General features: G+C 46.4%; 1 long non-coding RNA gene across 1 annotated transcript; it reads left to right on the forward strand.

Annotated features, from left to right (window-relative positions):
• Positions 1–11,662: 11,662 nt before the first annotated feature.
• On the forward strand, positions 11,663–14,888 carry LOC117508281. The gene is made up of 3 exons (XR_004560041.1): positions 11,663–11,819; positions 14,329–14,484; positions 14,857–14,888. It is a non-coding gene; the product is annotated as an uncharacterized LOC117508281 (long non-coding RNA).
• Positions 14,889–15,237: the final 349 nt, after the last annotated feature.

Below are 15,237 nucleotides of genomic sequence, written 5' to 3' on the forward strand. Positions count from 1 at the left end.
CACATAAGTTTGTTCTGTGTGCAACTAAAAATAATATAAGCATCCAAAATAAAAGGAGAATGTTGAGTTTACCACAGAGTTTACCCCAGTAGATGACAGGGTCGCCTCCCTCTGCCTTTGGGTAGCCGGGGGGAAACTCTAACTGTTGTTTGTGCATATGCACCGAACAGCAGTTTGGAGTATTCTGCCTTCTTGGAGTCCTGGGGCTATGGTGGGGGACTCCATTGTTCTGTTGGGGGACTGCAACACACCCATGAGCAATGACAGGGACACCCGGAGAGGCATGATTGGGATGAGTGGCTTTCCCGATCTAAACCCGAATGGTCATTTGTTATTGGTCTTCTGTGCTAGTCATGGACTGTCCATAACAAACACCATGTTCAAACATAAGGATGCTCATAAGTGTCCATAGTACCAGAGCACCCTAGGCCAAAGATCGATTTTGTGATTGTATCATCTGCTCTGAGGCTGCATATTCTGGACACTCTGGTGAAGAGAGGGGCAGAGCTGTCAACTGATCACCATCTGGTGGTGAGTTGGATCAGGGGGTGGGGGAGGACTTTGATCAGACCTGGTAAGCCCAAACAGATAGTGCGGGTGAACTGGGAACAACTGGAGGAGCCCACTGCCTAACAGATCTTCAACTCACACCTCCAGCAGAGCTTTTCTAGCATCCCTGTGGAGGTTGGGGGCATTGAACCAGAATGGGCAATGTTCAAAGCTTCCATTGCTGAAGCTGCAGCAGGGAGCTGTGGCCTGTAGATGCCTCAAGGGGCGGCAACCCTCAAACAACGTGGTGGACACCGATAGTCAGGGAAGCCGTCCAACTGAAGAAGGAGTCCTTCCTGGATATGTTATCTTGGAGGACTCCGGAGGCAGTTGCAAGGTACCGACAGACCTGAAGGGTGGCAGCCTTTGCTGTGGGGAGGCAAAGCAGCAGGTGTGGCAGGAGTTCGGAGTAACCATGGAGAAGGGCTTTCAGTCGGCACCAAGGTGCTTTTGGTGGGCTGTGAGGCGCCTCAGGAAGGGAAAATGGGGAACCATCCAAGCTGTCTAGAGTAAGGATGGGACTCTGTTGACCTCAACTGAGGATGTAATCCGCCACTGGAAGGAACACTTTGAGGAACTCCTGCATCCGACGGAGTGCCCTATATAGTAGGGGCAGAGCTGGAAGCTGATGGAGCATTATCATTAATTTCCCTGGTGGGAGTCACTGAGGTAGTCAAACAACTTCACAGTAGCAAGGCCCCGGGGGTTGATGAGATCCATCCAGAAATGCTGAAGGCTATGGGTGTGGAGGGACTGTCATGGATGAGACATCTCTTCAACACTGCATTGTGGTCTGTGACAATGCCTAATGGCCACATGTGGTCACAAGGCACTTAGCAAAGGGCAACGAAGCCCAAACGAAACAAATGTTGACTTTTGTTGGCATCGTTTAACCTTTGCGCAGCTTCATTCCTGCAGCTGGTGCTTCGTCAGGATTTCAAACTGTTGAAAATTTTGAACAAATGCCGCCGAAAACCTCAATTTGTCCGTACTTCGTATTGCTGTACTTCTTGACGTTTTTTTATTGTTTGCTAAGTTTTTGTAATGTTAGTGTTTAGTTTGACTTTGTTCAACCAGCTGAATGTTTTCACACAGTACAGAAGCTGGTTTGTGAGCGCTTTTGTGGAGGAGAGAGTCAGCTGCTTTCTCCGTGGTGGAGCTGGTGTGTGGTGCGGGGCTTCTGCCGCTGCATGTGATGTGGCGAGTGCTGCCGGGGTCATGCCGTGGTGCTGGCCAGCCAGGAAGAATTTGTCGGCCTCTCCACCAGTGCACTGCAGTCTGTGATTGTGGTGTTGTTCCAGTGTTGTGTGCACATGAGGAGAGAGTTGCTGTACAAAACGTCCGGCCGGAACAGCAGCATTCTGTCCATGAACTCTGAAGGGCTGCTGTCCTCCAGCCCGTGCAGAGAAAAATGGCTGTTGGCCCTTTCTGACAGTTCAGAAGTTTTAAGGAAGTGATCCTTGCTCACTGTGTATTTGTTCTCACCGGGGGGGGGGGCTTTACAGGAGTGCAGTCATCCCTGTTTGTTTACATGGAGCTGCTGACGGCTGACACGATCATTCATGGCTGTGTATTTGTTCGCAGCAGGGGGCTTTGCAGGAGCGCGATCAGCCTCGTTCAACTCAGGGTGATCAGCTGGAGAGAAGGTGAAATGCACATATGTGTGTGTGTGTGTGTGTGTGTGTGTGTGTGTGTGTGTGTGTGTGTGTGTGTGTGTGTGTGTGTGTGTGCCTGATCCACGTACACAGCGCCTGTGCATGTGTGAGGTGATCAGAAACAGCAGGGTTTTGAAAAAAAGCCAGAGACAGCGCTATCTCTCTCTCTCTCTCTCTCTCTCTCTCTCTCTCTCTCTCTCTCTCTCTCTCTCTCTCTCTCTCTCTCCCTCTGTCTCGTATGCACACATTTCAGGTGTACAGACAGTGATTAGAGTTTTGGTATTTGAGAGATTTGAGAAATATTTGGCGTGTTTGCAGTGTGTATTATTTTGGTGGTGTATTTAGCGCATGTGGTTTGTGTGGTTGTTATGGACTTATCTTTACTTATAAATGTAGTGCATGTGCCACTCCTTCTGAACAAAAGCATCAATGAGTTGCTTGTACAATTCTTCCTTATCTTCCTTCAGTTTTAAAGTCTCTCTGTCTCAGTAGAGATCACTGCCAAGGAAGAAAGTCAAACTTCATCAGTTCTGTTCTGACTGTATGTTTGGAGCCTTTTCTGGCTTTGAATGGTCAACCGCTCGTGTTTGATGAGACATCTTTGCAAATTCTTCAGGGTACAATGTCCCATCTGGGTCCAGACATTGTCACAAGTTGAGAAACGAAGCCAGGAAAAGCAGAAAAAGGCAGTTTCTTACTGGACATCCATACAGCCAGCCTTTTCATGTGTCCCAATCTGTTTAAAAAGAGCGGGTCTTCTGTCCAGCTGTCCGAAACAAATCTTTTAGCTCCGGTGTTAGTCTTCCTTTAAGTATTACCTCCTGCTTCGATTGAAAGTCCAGTTTAGAAAATTATAAAACCTCTTAAATCATTCTAAAGTCAGTTAGAAACCAGGCCGTTTTAAGCAGAAACTCTGCGAAATTCCTGCTTTGAAATGGCCGACGTACAGTGAATGCATCAGCAAGCAACTCATTTAGCCGTGGTGCTTTGATCGCTTCCGCTGCCTTTTATGATGAAATAATGCTGAATTTATGTGGAAATGACTGTTGTGCAAAAGCTTCAGATACAGTATCTGTCACTGATATAAATGATGACTAGAGCGCAGTTTTAAGCAGAAATGAGGTTTTGATCCATGAACTGCGGCTAATGATGCATGCGCAGATGCAAAAAGCAGACCGATTTTTAGGGGGGACCGTTCGGTCGGCAACACCGGCAAAGGGAAGTCTGGGATTCCCTGCTTGAGATGAGTGAGTAATGAGCGTTTAAAAATGCTGAGTTGCAGACTCTGCTCTGTTAAAATTGCAAAATTTTAAAGAAAATGTTAAATTTCATGGTGGGGAGGGGAGGGGGCAATAATTTTGTCCTCACCTGTATACAAATGTATCTTTTTGTAGATGTTCACCATTACATCAACTTGATATGTGGATGAAGGTCAACCCTAAATTACTGTTACTGTAAATGGTTTATTTTGGCAAAGGTCAAGGTCATTGGAATTAATTGTCAAAATTTAAATTTTTCACTCTGATCTCTACCAAACTTGCCACACATATTAGATCACATTTAATAAAGGACAATAACTGAGGAAAAGGTAATTGGGGTCAAAGGTCAAAATGTAAGTTTTTAACTTTGATTTGCACGACACTTGGAACACACACATGTAGGTGGGTTCTGGAATTCTCCAGCAAGGTCAAACTTTTCAAAAGTCATTAACTGGGGTCAAGGTCATGTCTGCCTCTGTTTCGTAGCTCCTCTCAGGTCCTTCTGGTGATTTCTACTAAACCTCCATAAAGTGTGCCTGTGAAAGTGCTCTTAAGGATTAAGTTTTGGCAAAGGTCAAGGTCAAGGAATTTGATTGTCAACCCCATTTGGACAAAATATGACACAAACTTCAGTGGAGTCTAGAACTGGCCTGGCAAGGTCACCCAAAGATCAAAGCCAATGTCACTGGGGTCAAATGCCATATTACTGGAGCCCGTCCTTGTTTCTTCATGCTCAGAGGTAATATGACCTAATGTCCTTAAAATGAGTAAATTTGAAACATTTATGCAACTGGCTGCTGGGTTGTTACATTTTTAACTGTTCTAACATTTTCTTTGTTGCATTAAACTGTCACCATTGTGGGTGTGGTTGAGTGGCCCAGTAACCCCCCAAGAAATTTAATACCGCATGTCATGTAAAAAAAAAAAATAAAAAAAAAAAGAAAACCGAAAGAAATGTATTCAATTAATACTCAAATTAATTATGTTTGTCTGAAGTTGTTGTTGTCCATTCAGCTGCTCCGTTTTTGTTCAGGGTTGCCACAGCGTATAAAGCCAGATCTGCATTGGTATTTGGCACAAGTTTTATGCTGGATGCCCTTCCTGACACAACTCTAGTTTTACCTGGAGAAACACACACAGCCGCTGATGTTCCAAAGAGGTCTCCCATCCAAGTACTAACCAGATGTCGCACTGCTTAGCTTCCAAGATCTGACGGGATCAGGCTTACATGGAGCGGACCCGTTGCTATGTTTGTCTGAAGTAAATGAACAAATTGACAAAATTATTAAAGTGGATATGACGCCTAAAAAATTTGGTAAAGCTGATATAAATATCAAAAATATACATACAGTATAGTAAGTTGAAAGTGGTTTTAATCATTATCACTGAGAAAATAAAGTTTGTACAGCTTCTCAAAAGTGTGTTTCTTGGGAAGCACGATGGCAGCGTTCCATCAGCGGTCACGTGATGCCGTGACGTCACAGCCTGTAGAGTCCCATCTTTGTCTGTTCGATTGACAACAAGAACAGATAGGCCTCAGCATGGACAGTGACGAGATCGAGAACTTTGGATTATTTCTGTGAGGAAATCAAGACTGACTCGGATCTTGAGGATGTCGCAGCAGTGATTAGACCCTACAGATTGGAGCCGTATGTTTCGGACAAACATTCAAACCAGGAGCATTCTGACAGCGAAAATAATGCAGACAGTGCTTATGGCGGAGCCAAAGTAGAGGCAAGAGACGAGTCAATTCTGATGGATTTTGAGAGGCTGCAGAATACGGAATGTAAGGGAGGCTTTGATTTTTGTTGCTGCTGTTTATAACACTATAATTATAGAATTTTCGATTCTAGTGTCTGTTTACCGCCTTTGTTATTTTTACGGACCCGCGATAGTGTAGCTACTACTTGCGGACCACCGTCATTACCTTCGGGTTTTTGCCAAGACATACTAAATTCTACAAACCCACCTCCACTCTCCACCGTTTCTCTAATGTAGCAGATTTTCTACAGTTCATAGGCTTTTCCATGGACGTCCATGTGCCGCAGGGAAAGATGCTTGGAACAGCCCCCAGCAACAAAACCTTCTTGTGACATACATTTACCCCAAGCTGCTCCTACAAAGCTGGGATGGCGTCAAAACACCCATCTTCAAAATGTGCACAGCACAACAAAGAATACGCGGACACCCTCCATAGCGTCCCCTTCATCAGACCTGATCTTGATCGACGAAGTTGCTGAACCCACTTTTCGTGGAGATTTTCATCCTGTGGAAACTTGAAAAGGCTAAAACCTTTCGCCCTTGTGTTTGTGCAATATGCTGTGACACACTAGTCAGGCATATCAACAAACAAGTCCCCGAGAGCTGTGTTTAATCAAAGTTTCTGCCGCTAAAAAAAGTGTAAACAATGGCCGCCAAGTGTGCAAGCTGATATGGTCTACAGGCATTGAGGGAAGCTGGTCACGGGGCGTGCAGATTTTTCAGTGGCGGGATGTTCAAATATTGTATATAATGGGAGAACCGCGTCCATATTCCCAAAACGTTTAGGTTGACTGAATTATATAACCTTTGTTACTATGTTGTCTATGTTGTCTTTAAGTGTCATATCTACTTTAAGATAATTTCAATCAACGTAATTAATTTGAGTTAACAACCAAAGCACCTTTTTTCAAATTGGTCCAATACTGTTGTGTGAGCCGCCCGAAGAGGAGGTACTGCTGGCCAACGCCAGAGGGCGCCCTGCCTGTAGTCGGGTTTCAGGCACCAGAGGGCGCAGTTACCATCCAGGAGCCAGGACTGACAGCTGTCAGCAATCATCATCACTCCACCATAAAAGCCTGGAGGAGACACCACATCTCTGCCGAGATATCAGTTTACCACACAGGTAACCTCTCAGCCGTTTTTCTGTGCCGCACGCACATAAGTGTTTTCTGAACGTTTTTGCAGTGGTAACTTTCTGTAACTTGCAGCTTGGAGCTGATTGGTGAGAATTTGGAGGAGTAGGCGAATCCACTCCTAAATTCTTAGTTGTTACATTAGGTACTGCACGGATTGTGTTTCCTGCTACCTTGGAGTGGAGGACTGTTTCCACTCAGGAAGGAACTGTGAGTTTGCTGACTGCTTACTGGGTGTCCACACACCCACCCTTAACCTGTTTTTGTTCCTGCCAGCAGTACCGGATCTGACAGCTGGAAGCAGAGGCCACCTGGGGACTCGGGACTTGGCGGCTTCAGTATACTACAGGTCTTCATTGGCGGCGGAACCTTGTGGGCCCCGGCTCTTCTCTGGATAGGCGTTTCCTACCCTCGGGCCTGCCCACACGTCACTTATTGTATTTTGTGATCGACTGTCTAAAAGCAGTATTCGACCTGTTGTGCACATTTGCCGCAATAAATTGTATTTATTGGATTATCTATTGACTGTTCATTTGCGCCCCCTGTTGTGGGTCCGTGCATTACACTTTCCCCAACAGGATGTCTCGGCCAAACGTCATGGATCCCGAGGGGCACAACCCACCCGTTGAACAGTCAATGGAGACGCAAGGTGCACAGGCTTCTGCAGGAGGAATAATGGGTGAGTTGCAGCAATTTTTGGCTGCCTTCACTGCTTGGTTGGATTTGGTAACCGAGCAGAATGTACTACTCAATCGTAGGTTGGAGGCTCTCACCGCACAGGTGGAAGCGCGTGCACAGGGCGCGGCTGCTGCTCCTCCTCCTGCCGACCTGTTGCAGAACAGGGACCCTCCAGTGGTCGTTCAACGGACCCCCCCCCCCATCCACTGAAGCATACATAAGTCCCCCGGAGCCGTACGGAGGCTGTGTAGAGACGTGCGCGGACTTCTTAATGCAGTGCTCGCTCGTCTTCGCTCAGCGTCCAGTAATGTACGTGTCAGACTCCAGCAGGGTGGCTTATGTTGTCAATTTGCTTCGAGGTGAGGCACGCGCCTGGGCTACGGCGCTTTGGGAGCAGAATTCACGGCTCCTAACGACTTACACCGGGTTCGTACGGGAATTCAGACAAGTGTTTGATCACCCTAATCGAGGCAAATCTGCCTCCATTCTGCTGCTGTCCATTCGACAGGGGCGTCGGAGCGCTGCAGAGTATGCAGTCGACTTCCGTGTCGCGGCCGCGAGGGCCGGCTGGAGTACGGTAGCGCTCCGCGCCGCCTTCATAAATGGACTATCTTCAGTCCTGAAGGAGCACCTGGTGGGTAGAGATGAACCGCGGGATTTAGATGGGCTTATTGATTTAGTCATACGTTTAGACAACCGATTGAAAGAACGTCGACGGGAGCGAGACGAAGGACGTGGCCGGGCACGCGCCGCCCCTCTCCCTTCCCGGTCCGAAGCAGCCCCACCTTCCCCACGCTCCAGAGCCAGAGTGCTCCGTGTGACGACAGCTCCCCCTGCTGACAAAGCTATGGACACGAGCAGGGCCAAAATAAAATTAGAAAACAGACAGAGGAGGTTGGCCCGTGGAGAGTGCTTTTTCTGCGGCTCTAACGAGCATTTGCAGAAACAATGCCCCAAGCGGTTAAACACCAACGCTCGCCCTTAGAGACTGGGCTAAGGGTGGGCCATAACACACACGAAAATCCGCACAGATCCCAGTTGTGATCCTCTGTGGGGATTTAACCCTTCAAGCCCCAGCACTAATCGACATGGGGTCAGAAGGGAATCTGCTAGATAGCAGATGGGCTAAAGAAGTAGGGCTCCCTCTAGTGGCCCTTCCTTCACCAGTGAGGGTACGGGCACGAGATGGCACCCTTCTTCCACTAATCACACACCAGACACAGCCCTTAACACTGGTTGTGTCTGGGAATCACAGGGAGGAGATTGTGTTTTTTGTAACACCTTCTACCTCCAGAGTTATTTTGGGCTATCCATGGATTAGTAAGCACAATCCCCGGATCGATTGGCCGTCTGGGGTTGCGGCTTAATGGAGCGAAACCTGCCACCGGGAGTGTTTAAGATCCTCGGTCCCACCCGGTGTGACTGCTAAAGAGGAGGTTCGAGTCCCTCCCAATCTCACGGCGGTGCCAGTTGAGTACCACGATCTTGCTGACGTTTTCAGCAAAGATCTGGCACTCACGCTTCCCCCGCATCGACTGTATGATTGTGCCATTGATTTGATCCTGGATGCTGAGTATCCGTCCAGCAAACTGTACAATCTCTCATGCCCCGAGCGCGAATCGATGGAGACCTACATCCGGGACTCTTTAGCTGCCGGGTTGATCCGGAACTCTTCCTTTCCGGTTAGGTGCTGGTTTCTTTTTTGTGAGCAAGAAGGACGGCGGACTCCGTCCATGCATTGATTTTAGAGGGCTGAACGAGATCACGGTTCGCAACCGATACCCGTTGCCCCTATTAGATTCAGTGTTCATGCCCCTGCATGGAGCCAAAATATTTACGAAATTGGATCTTAGGAATGCGTATCACCTGGTTCGGATCCGGAAGAGAGACGAATGGAAGACGGCATTTAACACCCCGTTAGGTCACTTTGAGTACCTGGTCATGCCGTTCGGCCTCACTAACGCCCCCGCGACGTTCCAAGCATTGGTAAATGACATCTTGCGGGACTTCCTGCATCGGTTCGTCTTCATATATCTAGATGATATCCTCATCTTCTCCCCAGATCCTGAGACCCATGTTAAGCATGTACTTCAGGTCCTGCAGCGGTTGTTGGAGAACCGGCTGTTTGTGAAGGGCGAGAAGTGTGAGTTCCACCGTACTTCTTTGTCCTTCCTGGGGTTCATAATCTCCTCCAGCTCCGTCGCCCCTGATCCGGCCAAGGTAGCAGCGGTGAGAGATTGGCCCCAACCGGCAAGCCGTAGGAAGCTGCAACAGTTCCTCGGCTTCGCTAATTTCTATCGGAGGTTTATCAAGGGCTATAGTCAGGTTGTTGGTCCCCTTACAGCCCTGACCTCCCCAAAAGTTCCCTTCACCTTGTCGGATCGGTGCGAAGCCGCGTTTAGGGAGTTGAAACGCCGGTTCTCTACTGCGCCAGTTGTGGTGCAGCCTGATTCTAGCCACCAGTTTGTTGTGGAAGTAGATGCCTCTGACTCAGGGATAGGAGCCGTGCTGAGTGCCAGAGCGGGGAGTCCGATAAGGTTCTCCACCCCTGTGCCTATTTCTCCCGCAGGTTGACCCCAGCAGAGCGGAATTATGACGTCGGCAATTGGGACCTCCTGGCGGTGAAGGAGGCCCTGGAGGAGTGGAGACACTTGTTGGAGGGAGCTGTGGTTCCGTTCCGTTCACGGTTTTCACCGACCATCGGAACCTAGAGTATATTCGGACCGCTAAGCGTCTGAACCCCAGGCAAGCCCGTTGGTGTCTCTTTTTTGGACGTTTTGACTTCAGGATCACCTATCGCCCCGGGACCAAGAACCAGCAGTCAGATGCACTGTCCCGGGTGCATGAAGAAGAATTCAAAACGGAGCTGTCGGATCCACCAGAAAACATCATCCCGGAGTCCACTATCGTCGCCACACTGACGTGGGACGTGGAGAACATCATCAGCGAGGCCCTGATGCATCACCTGGACCCCGGCAGTGGACCACCTAACCGTTTGTATGTCCCACCAGACGCTAGGACTGCAGTTTTGGACTTCTGTCACGGTTCTAAGCTCGCCTGCCATCTAGGGGTGCGAAGGACCGTGGCAGTGTTTGGGGTACCAGCCCCCATTGTTTCCGGCTGTGGAGGGAGAGGTTGGGGTTCCCTCGGTCCAGGCCCACCTCAGGAGGTGCCGTCGGGTGTGGCAAACAGCCTGCTCTGCCCTGTTGAAAGCCCGGACGAGGGCGAAGAGCCATGCAGACCGCCGATGCACCCCGGCCCCAGACTATCAGCCCAGGCAGGAGGTCTGGCTGTCAACCAAGAACATTCCTCTCAACACGGAGTCACCAAAACTCATGGACAGATACATCGGACCCTTCAAGATCACTAAAGTCATCAGTCCAGCCGCAGTGAAGCTGAAACTCCCAGCTTCACTGCGGATTCATCCCATGTTTCATGTCTCCAAATTGAAGCCATACCACACCTCGGACCTCTGCACCCCCGGACCAGCGCCGCCTCCTGCCCGCATCATCGACGGTGAGCCTGCGTGGACAGTCCGCTGGCTCCTGGATGTTCGCCGGAGGGTCAGGGTCTCCAGTATCTGGTGGACTGGGAGGGTTACGGACCTGAAGAACACTCTTGGGTGAAGAGGAGCTTTATCCTGGATCCGGCCCTCCTGGCCGAGTTCTACCAGCGACACCCCGACAAGCCTGGTCGAGCGCCAGGAGGTGCCCGTTGGGGGGGGGTCCTGTTGTGTGAGCCGCCCGAAGATGAGGTACTGCTGGCCAATGCCAGAGGGCGCCCTGCCTGTAGTCGGGTTTCAGGCACCAGAGGGCGCAGTTACCACCCAGGAGCCAGGACTGACAGCTGTCAGCAATCATCATCACTGCACCATAAAAGCCTGGAGGAGACACCACATCTCTGCCGAGATATCAGTTTACCACACAGGTAACCTCTCAACCGTTTTTCTGTGCCGCACGCACATAAGTGTTTTCTGAACGTTTTTGCAGTGGTAACCTTCTGTAACTTGCAGCTTGGAGCTGGTTGGTGAGAATTTGGAGGAGTAGGCGAATCCACTCCTAAATTCTTAGTTGTTACATTAGGTACTGCACGGATTGTGTTTCCTGCTACCTTGGAGTGGAGGACTGTTTCCACTCAGGAAGGAACTGTGAGTTTGCTGACTGCTTACTGGGTGTCCACACACCCACCCTTAACCTGTTTTTGTTCCTGCCAGCAGTACCGGATCTGACAGCTGGAAGCAGAGGCCACCTGGGGACTCGGGACTTGGCGGCTTCAGTATACTGCAGGTCTTCATTGGCGGCGGAACCTTGTGGGCCCCGGCTCTTCTCTGGATAGGCGTCTCCTACCCTCGGGCCTGCCAACACGTCACTTATTGTATTTTGTGATCGACTGTCTAAAAGCAATATTCGACCTGTTGTGCACATTTGTCACAATAAATTGTATTTATTGGATTATTTTGCACGATAATGCAGCATTACATGCAGGGCAATGCTTTACTGAAAGAAAGAAAAAATACGATTTGAAAACAAAGACACTGTCCACTAATGGGATGGGCTTGTTGTCATCAGGGGGTTGTGTTCCAGCCGTCGTGGGGTAATTGTGGTCCATCTATTGGATTAGTGGAGGGATTTCACTGCTGTATTAATCTGAGATGACAGCAGGCGACCCGGGCCGGAGAGAGCTGTTGTGTCTCTGTCTCCTGCTGTCACTTTGCTTGCTGTTTGTCATCCATTGCACGCGGTGGCACGAAGACATCCATCATGAACCTGTTCTGCTTTTCATTGGTAAGAAACAGATACTTTGATGCCTGAGTGTTTTACACTAGAAACCAGAGGGTTTGTCCCACATATGCAAATGTGAGCTCGCTTTGCATGAAGAGTAATTTGTATTCAGAGTAGTATATACTTAGTGTTATGTAGTGTTAGAAAAAGCAAGCATGCATGTTGTTAGTGTGACAAGCTAAGCATGATCCCACATGCACGTATCTCCACTGAGAGTGCATAAAATATTAGTGATCTCAACACTGATGTAACTGTCTTATACCTAAAGAGGTTCTTCCGGTGTCAACATCCAGCAAATATGCATAATTGTACTAAAATTTTTAATTTAAAGCAGTAAGATATGCATTAGATTGTTGGCTTTAAAGTGAGGATAAATGACGTGCAATGGAAAACAACTTAAATTGCATACATGCAAACATCACCCATTCATATTTTCACCCAGATGTGGCTGCAGCTGTCAAGGTGGACATGGGTCACAAACTGTGGACAGATGTTGGAGGATGTCAATGAATAATTAAGATTTACACACAAATAATGGAATAATTCTTTTTTAAAGCCCACTATTTATTGAATCAGGTTTAGATTATTAAGGTGCACAATGTTAAAATACACAGAAAGAAATTGGTGTGATCTGATGAGTTATTGAAAACTCGGTTAATGAGGAGTGTGATTATGCATGTTTGCAAATTGCATAATGGTACTAGGACAATTTTTGTAAAAATATGTATTAAAATAAAGCGATGTAAAGTGACCAAAGCAGAAATTAGATTCCTCTGTGATTTTAGTCTTTCCAAAATCACACAAAAGATGAAGAATGTCTCAATATGTTTTAATGAATTGACTCTCAAACAAAAAACAAACAAACAAAGAACTATATATTGCAAATTTTTTGGACTACTTTTACACAAAAAAATCTTTCATCATAGTACACACGTAATTAAGAACGATGATGAGGAATTTTTCTCATGTGACGTTTTCTTAGAAGGAATTCAATCAAGCCAGAAAAATTGTAATCCTCTGCAAAATGTGCTCTGAGGAATTTTGATCCTTTCTTACATCCATGTTTGGCAAGCAAATGCAAAAGAGTTTTTAAGTAGCATTAGTGACATCGCAGTGCAATCACAAAAAAATACTTATTGCACATACTGTATTTTTCAGAGTTTCACATTGAAGATGAGGTTCATATTGGATGTTATGAGCCCTATTGGTGCACATTTTTAGCTCCGGTCCTGTTTTGCTGTTCTGGTTGAATATTGTTATTAGTTATTTCTGGTGATTTTTTTCCCCCCTCATGTTACCTTGCATTTTCGTTTCGTACAGCACACTCACTGACTTGCAGAATGATGTCCAGAAGCTGTGTCTTTAAAATATTATTGGATCCACTGTCCTCACCTCCTCTTCTTGGGCTCAGAGATCTTGAAAAGATCATTGTCCCCACTCCTAATAATAATAATAATAAAAAATCTGGAGCACCGGCATTGTCCAGGTCACTGCCCTTCTGCATGTACGGTGGGTTGGAGCCAGCCTGGCAACATGAACTTATTTCCATTGTGCTCTTTAATAAAAATAAAAATAATAAATTCAGAGCGCTGACATCGTTCTCTGGAAGCTGTGGCGTTATGTTGATAGCATACTTTTGAGCTGACATCCTCTAAATTTTGCACTGTTCATTTTGTGAAACACACAAAATTAGATATTTTGTAACTGACATGTTTCAGAGTAATTTTTCATGTTGGTTTTGTTTTTGTATTAGCTTGTAGATTTTTAGCCATTTAAAATGAAACACATTAAAAAGCCAAAGGTAACATTTTTAGCAAGCTGCATTAATTATTGTTAAAAATGTCAAATGGGTAGGTGTTTTTTTGTCAGTGACTTGTTAAAGGGTCACTGACAAATGTCAAATCACCCAGTTCTGGTCACCCCTCAGGCCTGAGTTGCCAATTTAACATGTTGTTCCTATGGAAGAGCAATGGTAAAATGCCAAATATTAGGTCCAAATCCTGAAAAGTTTTGCACCTACAGCCCAATCAATATTTTCTGGATTTTACACATTTTAGGAAAACTGTGATTTCTACCAAATGTAGACATTAATAACTAGCCTGTTATTAGCTTCCCAGCTTTGAAACTACACATCTTAGCCTAATTCCTAGTGCTGAGTTGGAATATGAAGTCAGTTTTAGTGTACCTGTGTGTGTGTCTGCCTCCACAAGGCCCTAAAAATGGTAGACATTCCAAAATTTTACATGTTGTCCATATATCTGCTTGCTCAAAAATCCCTCAAAGATACCAGCTATGGTCTTAAAATAATTTTTTTTTACCATGATTTATGATGTGTTAGAGCAGATCTATGAAGTGAAATCATATATCAGTCTGTTTGGAGCAAAATGCTGAGTTGTGAAAAATATGCTAATATGTTGAAAACATGAAAATATGCCATTTTCCACCCCAAAAGGCAATGCGGGTATTTGAGCATCATATTCATATTTTTCTATAATGTATTCTTACATATCAGGAGGGGTCAATGGACAGCCTGTATGAGGCAGTTCAGAGTTCCAGTGAGGGCCCAACACGACCTGTTCCAAGCCGCTCCTGCAGCCGCTCCTGCAGCCCAGCATCCCTTCTAGATGATAACACAAAGTGGCAAAGCCCAGGAAGATCTGTTTCGATGGTAAGAGGGATATGTTCACCAAACACTGCACATATCGAAAATATAGCTTGTTTGCTTGTAGTGAACAAACAAATCCAGACTGCACTGAATGAATTCTCAGTAGGAAGGGGTCTCATGGGTTCGGGCTGACCAGCTTGCACCTGTGCAGTAAAGCTGATTATAAAATCATGATGATGAAGAGAACTGAGTGACAGCTGCTGCTGCTAAATCCAGACTATTCAGTTTCCAGTTCATCCCTGGCATGCAAATTAAAGGTCACTGAGTCGTACCACTGAACATCCACATGAGAAAACAATCTAAAACAAGTGCATGTGCTTATGCTGTAACTGTGTGTTTCTTCTGCTAAATGCTGACTGAGATTTCTGCCTTCAGGAGATGCCTCGAATGACTGTGACACACTCAAAGAAAACGAAAAGAAGGTGAATTTGAAACAAGTGTTAACCAAAGCACAAAACATACATTATAGAAAATCAAAATGGTATCTGTGTCTTCTACCTGTAAAACTACCTGTAAGATAGCAGGAATAAATTATATTTATGTACTTGTGCATACACAGTATGGTGCAAAAAAAATTCCATGCATAAAAATTAGATCACAAAGTTTTACACCTTTTTAGATCTCCCAAACAAGTAAAAAAAAAAAAAACCTTGCGGATTATAGCCCAGAAACAGAAACTGCTCCATATTTATAGGGAGATATGATCTTCACCTCAATCACATCTTAGTTCAATTCCAGTGTGATAGTGTACAGAGG

Source organism: Thalassophryne amazonica, chromosome 4, assembly GCF_902500255.1.
Source record: "Thalassophryne amazonica chromosome 4, fThaAma1.1, whole genome shotgun sequence".
Lineage (NCBI taxonomy): Eukaryota > Metazoa > Chordata > Actinopteri > Batrachoidiformes > Batrachoididae > Thalassophryne > Thalassophryne amazonica.